Below are 8,305 nucleotides of genomic sequence, written 5' to 3' on the forward strand. Positions count from 1 at the left end.
ATGGTTACACCAGTAGGCATAATAACAGGTAAATCAATCATTCAAAATCTACTAACTTCAGACTCTTAATGACAAATGACAAAACAAAAGAATGAGTAATTCCCAAATCAAACAACGTTTCAACTAGCACAAAGTTAATAGGAAAAGTAACATGAACTACGCCTGCAGAATGTTCGGCTTCATTTCGACTCATCAAGAATAGTTTACCCGGTGCCTTATTATGGTTGTTGTTTTCATTGGCAGACTTACTGTGGTTCCCTAGGTTATTCTGCGACCCTATAGGCTTCGAACTCCGATTTCCGGATTGATTAAACCCTGGTTTCCCTTGGTTTTCCCCAACATTAAACTCTTTTCTTTTCTCCCCAACAACAATATTTTTCTTGTCCCTTCTAGACTACGGACCATAAATATGAGCAGCTCCCCCATACACAATATATAAAGACGTAAAGGTTTCCCCACCTAATTCTAAGGTGGTCATGCTATAAGTCTGCATAGTATTCAGCTATGGTCATGCTCCCCATACTAAGGTTTATGAATTCCTAAGCTTTTTTTTTTCTTTCTCATAAAAGATAGGGTAAAATTTTCCCTTTAAGGCAGTAACAATTGAATCCTAATTGAATCTCTCAGCAGCACTAAGCCTAACTCTATTCTCTCTCCACCATAAATCAGCTTCATCTTTCAAGTACAGGACAACTTGACCCACTCTCATGTTTTTAGGACAGTTCACAGCCCCAAACAGTTTCTCAAACTCTCAAACCCAGTTCTCTAAAAAGGTAAGATCAGTTTTCCCCTTAAAGTATGGTAACTTAACTTTGGCTAGTCTCTCGAACATGTCCCCGGCAGAATCAGAACGCTCAGTTCTCTCTTGGGTCAGCTTTTACGCCAAGAGGCGAATAGCAACAACTAAGTCATTATTATTGGCCATTCTATAACACGACCTGAAAGTAATATACTCTATCTTAGGTTCTAAACACTACTTACATGTCATTCTATATCAAGCAATATTTGATTTGACCATAGAGATCGCCTCAATAAACAATATTCACATAAAATCATTTACGAAAGTGCAACAATCATTTACGAAGGTGCAATAATCATTGCAAAATAATCCTCCTCGATCATTCGTGAACGACATTCACATAAAGGACATCCAATCGAGGGAAAACAAATCAAATTCAATCATCACAAATAATAACAATAAAAGAAATTATTCATCTTCGCGTGCCCAAACTAAATCATTGACCACTTGGATAATTAAATATTTATCTTTAATTCCTCAAAAGAAACTTGTATTCCTCAAAAGAAACTTTTATTCCTAAAAAGAATATTAATAACAATTTCTAAACCATAGTAACGTACTTGTCCCAAAATAAAATTAAAGCGCTATGCACTAAATTTAAACTACCGTTGGACGACTTGTCCCACATTATTCCCAACATAAATAAATAATGAAACAATCTTAGAGGGAAACATTATCAATCTTGTTCTTTGATTTCTTATAGCTTTCTGGAGTAAAAGGGCTCGTATTTAAATTAATCCTCATCCTCAGTATTAAAATATTAAGCTAGTTTTCTCTGTCATCCTCTATCTTAGTATCACTATATTATAAATATCAACTCTAGTATGCCCTCTAGCACGGTCAAACTCACGATGGGTTTCCTCATCCCTATTAGGATCTCCTGTTCTTAATATATGACGCATTGTGCGTTCAAAGCTGGTGTAACTATTAATGTCAGACTCATAATCCATTTCATTTTCATGATCACTTAGTACAATTGGGTTTCTCTTGAATCCTAACAAGATATTCACATCTAAACACCACTTTCTCACAAAAATATCAGTGGTCTCCATATCGATCTTTCTCGAAGGATCCTATGTTAGTATACTTGGAAAGAAACATTTTATTCCTGAAATAAACAATTCCATGTCTCACTAACGATTTTCCAATCAAATCATAAACAAAGTTCAATAATGCAATAAGTTTGTTGGAAGCAAACAATTTTTTTTATGCACATTTAAATGTAACATTAAACAATTAGCACACGCACGTACATAACAATCAATTTCTTATGCTAGCATTGACTAGCTACTAATGCACATATAATTCTATCTTATATGCCCTTCTTATACTACCCATCTCTCATAAACTAAAGCATTGAAATAATTTAAATGACAAAGTAAAAGAACGATAATATAAGAAAATTATAACATAAAATAATAACATAAATGTAAATGTAAAATAAATAAAGTAAAATAAATTAAGGAAATGCGTAGCGAATAAATTCGAAAATAGAGTTATGAATTCGAAAAAGATTTATATTTCCTAAATAACGAATTCTAACTCTTGAAAGAACTTAAAAAAATTTGAACTTCTAAAAAAATTTGTACTCATATTTTTGAATAATAAATAATAAGAAAAAGAATAAAAATTTCGAAAGTCACTTTAATTCGAATAAATAATTTGATTTCGAACTTAAATAAGAAATATTATATACTTTCAAACAAGATAAAAGGAAATCGGCCCCCCAAAAAAAAGTACCAATTTTTTGAACACTATAATACGTAGAAGCTCGATTTTTTTTAAGAAATTAATTTTAAATAACTAGATAGTTAGGCGCCTAAAATTTTATTAAAGTAAAACCTTAGCTCTGATACCACTTTGTAACACCCCGACAATTCCCATTTTCTAAAATAACCTTTTTTTATAAATATAACTATAGAGAATTATCAAAGTATTATCGCCCGTGTGAAAACGTAACGGCTTATTCAGAATTTTGCAGCGGAAAACATAAATTAACTTTTAGGTTTATAAATAATTAATTACATATTAAATCCAAAAAAACAATTAACGAAAATAAGGAAATATAAATTGTATGACAAGTTTCAAGTCTAAATTAACAAACCAAGTCACTTAGCAAAACAAAACTAAATACAAGCTCTCTATTCCCGATCCCAATGATGCAACATCTTCAAACCTGCAGATGGACAATGCTTATTGATCCTTAGAGACTGCTCACCAAAGATTGGGTCATCACAATATCAATAAGGCATAGCCATGATCAACATGCACAAGCAAAAGCACGTAATCAGCAAAGCTGAGTACTACATACTAAATCAATAATAATCCTAACATGATTCTATTAAACGAACAACTCTAACATGATACTAATGAACACAAACAAGGGCAGACAAAACATGATAGTTTGACGACCATACTTGACCAGACTAGACTAGGCTGGACTTTTAGCAATAATATTATTTTAGTTGAAATAGACAATGGACCGAGTTGTCCGTCCAACAGTCTTCACTAAGGAAGACGAGGTACGGGCGCGACTCCGTAACCTCACTGACCTGCGATATCGAGGAACGTTTGAATAAAAATAGAACACGGTGATCAATCCGGTCCCAGAAAAGGCCATGGGCTACCACCATGAACCCCAACTCCTGTTTGTCTGTCACTTTAGACGTGCACAGTCTAAAGCTATTGCTACTCAGTTTCACTTTACATGATTTACAAATTGAGACTCTGTTATGACTCAACAATCACATAAGGCATATAATCCACATTCGTTCACAACTGTTTTTATCTTGGAATTAAGTACGTGATCATAAAAGCATCAATCAAGACTCATTCCAATTTACCAAACCTTTCATTTAACCAAGATCAACCCTGTATATGGGTATAAAGTTAAACTTACTAAACAAGGTCCTCGGCCCTCATAAAGTAGTGAAAAGCTAAAAAGGGAACAACAACCAATCGATCCAAACCAATCATATAGAATAATCTAGTGTTCCCAACCAACATGTTTGTATCAATCATCCATACTAACATGTTACAGTTCTCTTAGTGCAAAATAAGTTCAATAAGTTTGTCCAACAGTATTAAACATGCACATTCCATATAACCAAGTTCGTCCATAATCTCAACATCACCAAGTTCAACAATAATATCAACATAACCAAGTTCAACAACAAATTCAACATGGTTTCAACAATTAGCACACATTCCAAGCACGCAGGTATGTACGTACCTTGTATAAACAACTAATAGGCCACTTTAACACTTTCAAATCTCGTCTACAGAGAATTCTCCTCCTAAAACAACCAATAAAGATTCCCAATCAACTTCTACTAATTCACAATCATAATCAAGCATTCTAGATATATCCTAAACATATTTAGAACATTCCCCAACATTAAAATTCGAACATTTGATTTCCTAGCATCATAATTATTGAATTAGTGATTGAAATTCGTTGAAAACTTTTCGCAAAAGACATACTTTAAATTTCAGCAATATAAACTCGTTCAAAACTTTGCCAAGGCCAATTTAACATGCCTAGAACGTTGAAACAATAATTTTTAATAATCCATACTCGTCCTACCATGATTTACTATCATAAAAACCTTGAATTTCATACTTTAAATATTTAAAAATTAATATTTCAATGTAATTAGATAATCTGAAAATTAAACATATTATTTGAACATAATATAAAATTCCAAAATTCTAATTAAATTATAAAAATCATAAATTTATTAAATCAAAGCATAAATTAAATTAAAAAATATAATTAAAAAAATTAGTTTACTTAGGGTTTAAGAAATCACCAAGTAAAGAGGAGAGAGGAGGTCTGCCAGCGGACGAGGGCACGGCTGGAGGCATGGCTGGGCGGCAGGGTTGCACACGGAGGTGCGCTGGTGGCAGCGTGGTGGTGGTGGCTTTGCGAAAACATAAACAACCGTTGTTAAAAAAAACGAACAAGAGGAAGAATGAAACAAGAGAGGGAGGAGGAATAAGAGAGTACCGGGCGACGTCTCAGCGGCATGGCAAGGGGGTGGCTCAGCAGCGGCGATCAGGTGGTGGTGGCGGTTGTCGCAGCAAACGGAACCGAGTGAGGAGGAGGAAAGCGAAGTAATCGTGAGAACGAGAACGAAACAGCAAGGAGCGAATGAAATAGAAAAGAAAAAGAAGGAAAAGGAGGAGGAGTTACCGGCGGTTGGGCAGCGGTGGCGCAGGGACGGCGGTTCGGAAGGTGTGTGGTGGCTGGCGGCTGCAAAGTCTGAGGGTAGCAGTTCACGTGAAGGAGAAATGGGTTACGTGAAACAAAGGAAAAAAAAGGGGGGTTTGAGATTTGGTTTCACGTGAAGGGGGGTTTTGGGTTTATTTTGGTTTACTTATTTTGGGCTTTAACGAGTTGGGCTAGAATTAGAATTGAGCTTTAATGTTTGAATCCAAAACCGAATAGGATTGTTTTCTAAATTCAATTGAACGTGTTTTCGTAATTCGAATTCTTTTCAACGTAAAATTCTAAAATTATTTTAATTTCATAAATAGTTGAAATATTTAAAAAGTATAAAAATAAATATCCGTTAATTACATTTTTATTTCTAAAATTCGTAAATTCTATTTCAACATAATTAATTATACATCAAAATATATAAATAACGTTTATAAATTTACGGGGATTACAATCTACCCCTCTTAAAAGAAGTTTCGTCCCGAAACTTGACACGAAAATTCACCCATTTTACAAAAGTTTTAAAATTATTCTTACTGGAAAAGTACTTGTGCCACTCATGTGCACTCTTTTGCCAACTTAAAGTTGTTTGTGTTACTCATGAACACATTTTCTTATGCAGTGAATCTATTTACTTTGCACCAACATGTATAAGTCGCTAAAAATGACCATAAAATGCATGAAATTGCTATAAAAAAATGGGTAAAAAGCGCGAATTTCTAACGCATTCTACCCCCTTAAAGAAAACGAGTTACGCCCTCGTAACTCATCTCAGGAATAACTTTGGATATTTCTCTTTCAACGAATTCTGTCTCCAATACAATATCTTTACGAAACTCACTAGCAAGTGGGATTTCTACAATTCTTTCCATACAATGCCTCAAAAGGTGTCTTCTTAATGCTCGCATAGTAACTATTGATGCACGAAAATTCAATCAAATCTAGATGGTCTCCCAAACTTGGAAAGTTTACTCCCATTTCTCACTCCACTTTAATTTCGATTCCTTTTTCAAATAGGTTGGTCATTGGTTTTTCTTTCTTCCAGAAGTCTTTCACAACCTCCTATAATGGTCATCTAGGCCTAGAAAACTTCAAATATCGGATGCGTTCTTTGGAGTAGGTCACTCACTCACAGCTTGAATCTTAGCATGATCTACCGAACCTCATCACTCCTTTCATGGATGCATAACTTTTGGGCTTAACTCTTAGCTCTTTCACCAATTCATATAATTCCTCCCACCTTTTCAAGACAACAAATGATTTCTAACGATCCTGGACCACTCGAATCTTCTCTTAAATTTATTCCCTCACGTAACATAGTTTTCAATCAATTTAATCCTACAACCACTTTTCCGTCGGTGTCACTTTTACACACATGACTTCAAGATTTGTATACTTCATTTACCTAAAACTAGATTCTTCCTAAGCATCTCCAAATAATCCTCAAGTGTTTGTCATGCTCTTTCTCATTCCTTGAATAAATCAGGATATCATCAATAACATAATAACGAACTTAATTCGGAATTCCTAGAAAATCTCATTCATCAACTCCATAATTAATGCAGGTGCATTGGTTAACCTAAAAGACGTTATTCTAAACCCACAATGACAATACGAATCCTAATGAGGTCTTAGGCCCTTATCAGCTATTCTCAATTGGTGGTACTTCAAACACAAATCAGTTTTCGAGAACACACTCGCCCAATTCAATTAATCCAACATGTCATCTATCCTAGGCAAAGGGTACTTGTTCTTGATGTGTTTAGTTCCCTAAATTCGATGCATAATTCCATACTCTTATCTTTCTCCTTAATAAACAACACAGGAGCTCCTCACGGTGACGCACTAGGCCTAACATACTCCTTAACGAAACAACTCTTGCAATTGTGTCCTAATTAGATCATTTATAGGTGTCGTTTCAGGATTTAACTCTATAGTGAACTCAAATGTTCTAGCTGGTAACATACTTGCAATTTCACTCGGAAACACATCAATGAATCCACTCACAATGGCAACATCCTCGATTTTAACTCCAACCTCTTTACTCACCTCTAACACACTACAGAAAAATCGTTCACACTCTCTATTCATCGATTTACTCACTTGCATTACAAAAATAACTAAGATTCTTGGACTTCTCAAAACATCTACATGAGCTCAAGCTTTCAATAGGGTTCCTTAAACTTACTTTCTGAATTTCATAGTCTACCTTAGCCTTGTACAAACTTAGCCAGTTCATCCCCAGAATTACATCCAGGTCCCTCAGATTAAACTTTTATCAAATCAGAAGGGAAAACGCAATCTTTTATCTTCAAAGGCAAGTTCTTCCATAATATACACCTTATGGTTACACCAGTAGGCATAATAACAGGTAAATCAATCATTCAAAATCTACTAACTTCAGACTCTTAATGACAGATGACAAAACAAAAGAATGAGTAATTCCCAAATCAAACAACGTTTCAACTAGCACAAAGTTAATAGGAAAAGTAACATGAACTACGCCTGCAGAATGTTCGGCTTCATTTCGACTCATCAAGAATAGTTTACCCGGTGCCTTATTATGGTTGTTGTTTTCATTGGCAGACTTACTGTGGTTCCCTAGGTTATTCTGCGACCCTATAGGCTTCGAACTCCGATTTCCGGATTGATTAAACCCTGGTTTCCCTTGGTTTTCCCCAACATTAAACTCTTTTCTTTTCTCCCCAACAACAATATTTTTCTTGTCCCTTCTAGACTACGGACCATAAATATGAGCAGCTCCCCCATACACAATATATAAAGACGTAAAGGTTTCCCCACCTAATTCTAAGGTGGTCATGCTATAAGTCTGCATAGTATTCAGCTATGGTCATGCTCCCCATACTAAGGTTTATGAATTCCTAAGCTTTTTTTTTTCTTTCTCATAAAAGATAGGGTAAAATTTTCCCTTTAAGGCAGTAACAATTGAATCCTAATTGAATCTCTCAGCAGCACTAAGCCTAACTCTATTCTCTCTCCACCATAAATCAGCTTCATCTTTCAAGTACAGGACAACTTGACCCACTCTCATGTTTTTAGGACAGTTCACAGCCCCAAACAGTTTCTCAAACTCTCAAACCCAGTTCTCTAAAAAGGTAAGATCAGTTTTCCCCTTAAAGTATGGTAACTTAACTTTGGCTAGTCTCTCGAACATGTCCCCGGCAGAATCAGAACGCTCAGTTCTCTCTTGGGTCAGCTTTTACGCCAAGAGGCGAATAGCAACAACTAAGTCATTATTATTGGCCATTCTATAACACGACCTG

The 8,305-nt window shown here is 35.1% G+C and overlaps 1 long non-coding RNA gene across 1 annotated transcript; it reads right to left on the reverse strand.

Moving 5' to 3' along the window:
• Window positions 1–2,799: 2,799 nt before the first annotated feature.
• Window positions 2,800–4,814, reverse strand: LOC130460591 (uncharacterized). Its single transcript, XR_008920440.1, has 3 exons — window positions 4,612–4,814; window positions 4,032–4,095; window positions 2,800–3,009 (listed from the first exon to the last, which is right to left on the reverse strand). It is a non-coding gene; the product is annotated as an uncharacterized lncRNA (long non-coding RNA).
• Between the last annotated feature and the right edge of the window lie 3,491 nt (window positions 4,815–8,305).

The sequence above is a fragment of the Spinacia oleracea genome, chromosome 5, assembly GCF_020520425.1.
Source record: "Spinacia oleracea cultivar Varoflay chromosome 5, BTI_SOV_V1, whole genome shotgun sequence".
NCBI classification, from domain to species: Eukaryota; Viridiplantae; Streptophyta; class Magnoliopsida; order Caryophyllales; family Amaranthaceae; genus Spinacia; species Spinacia oleracea.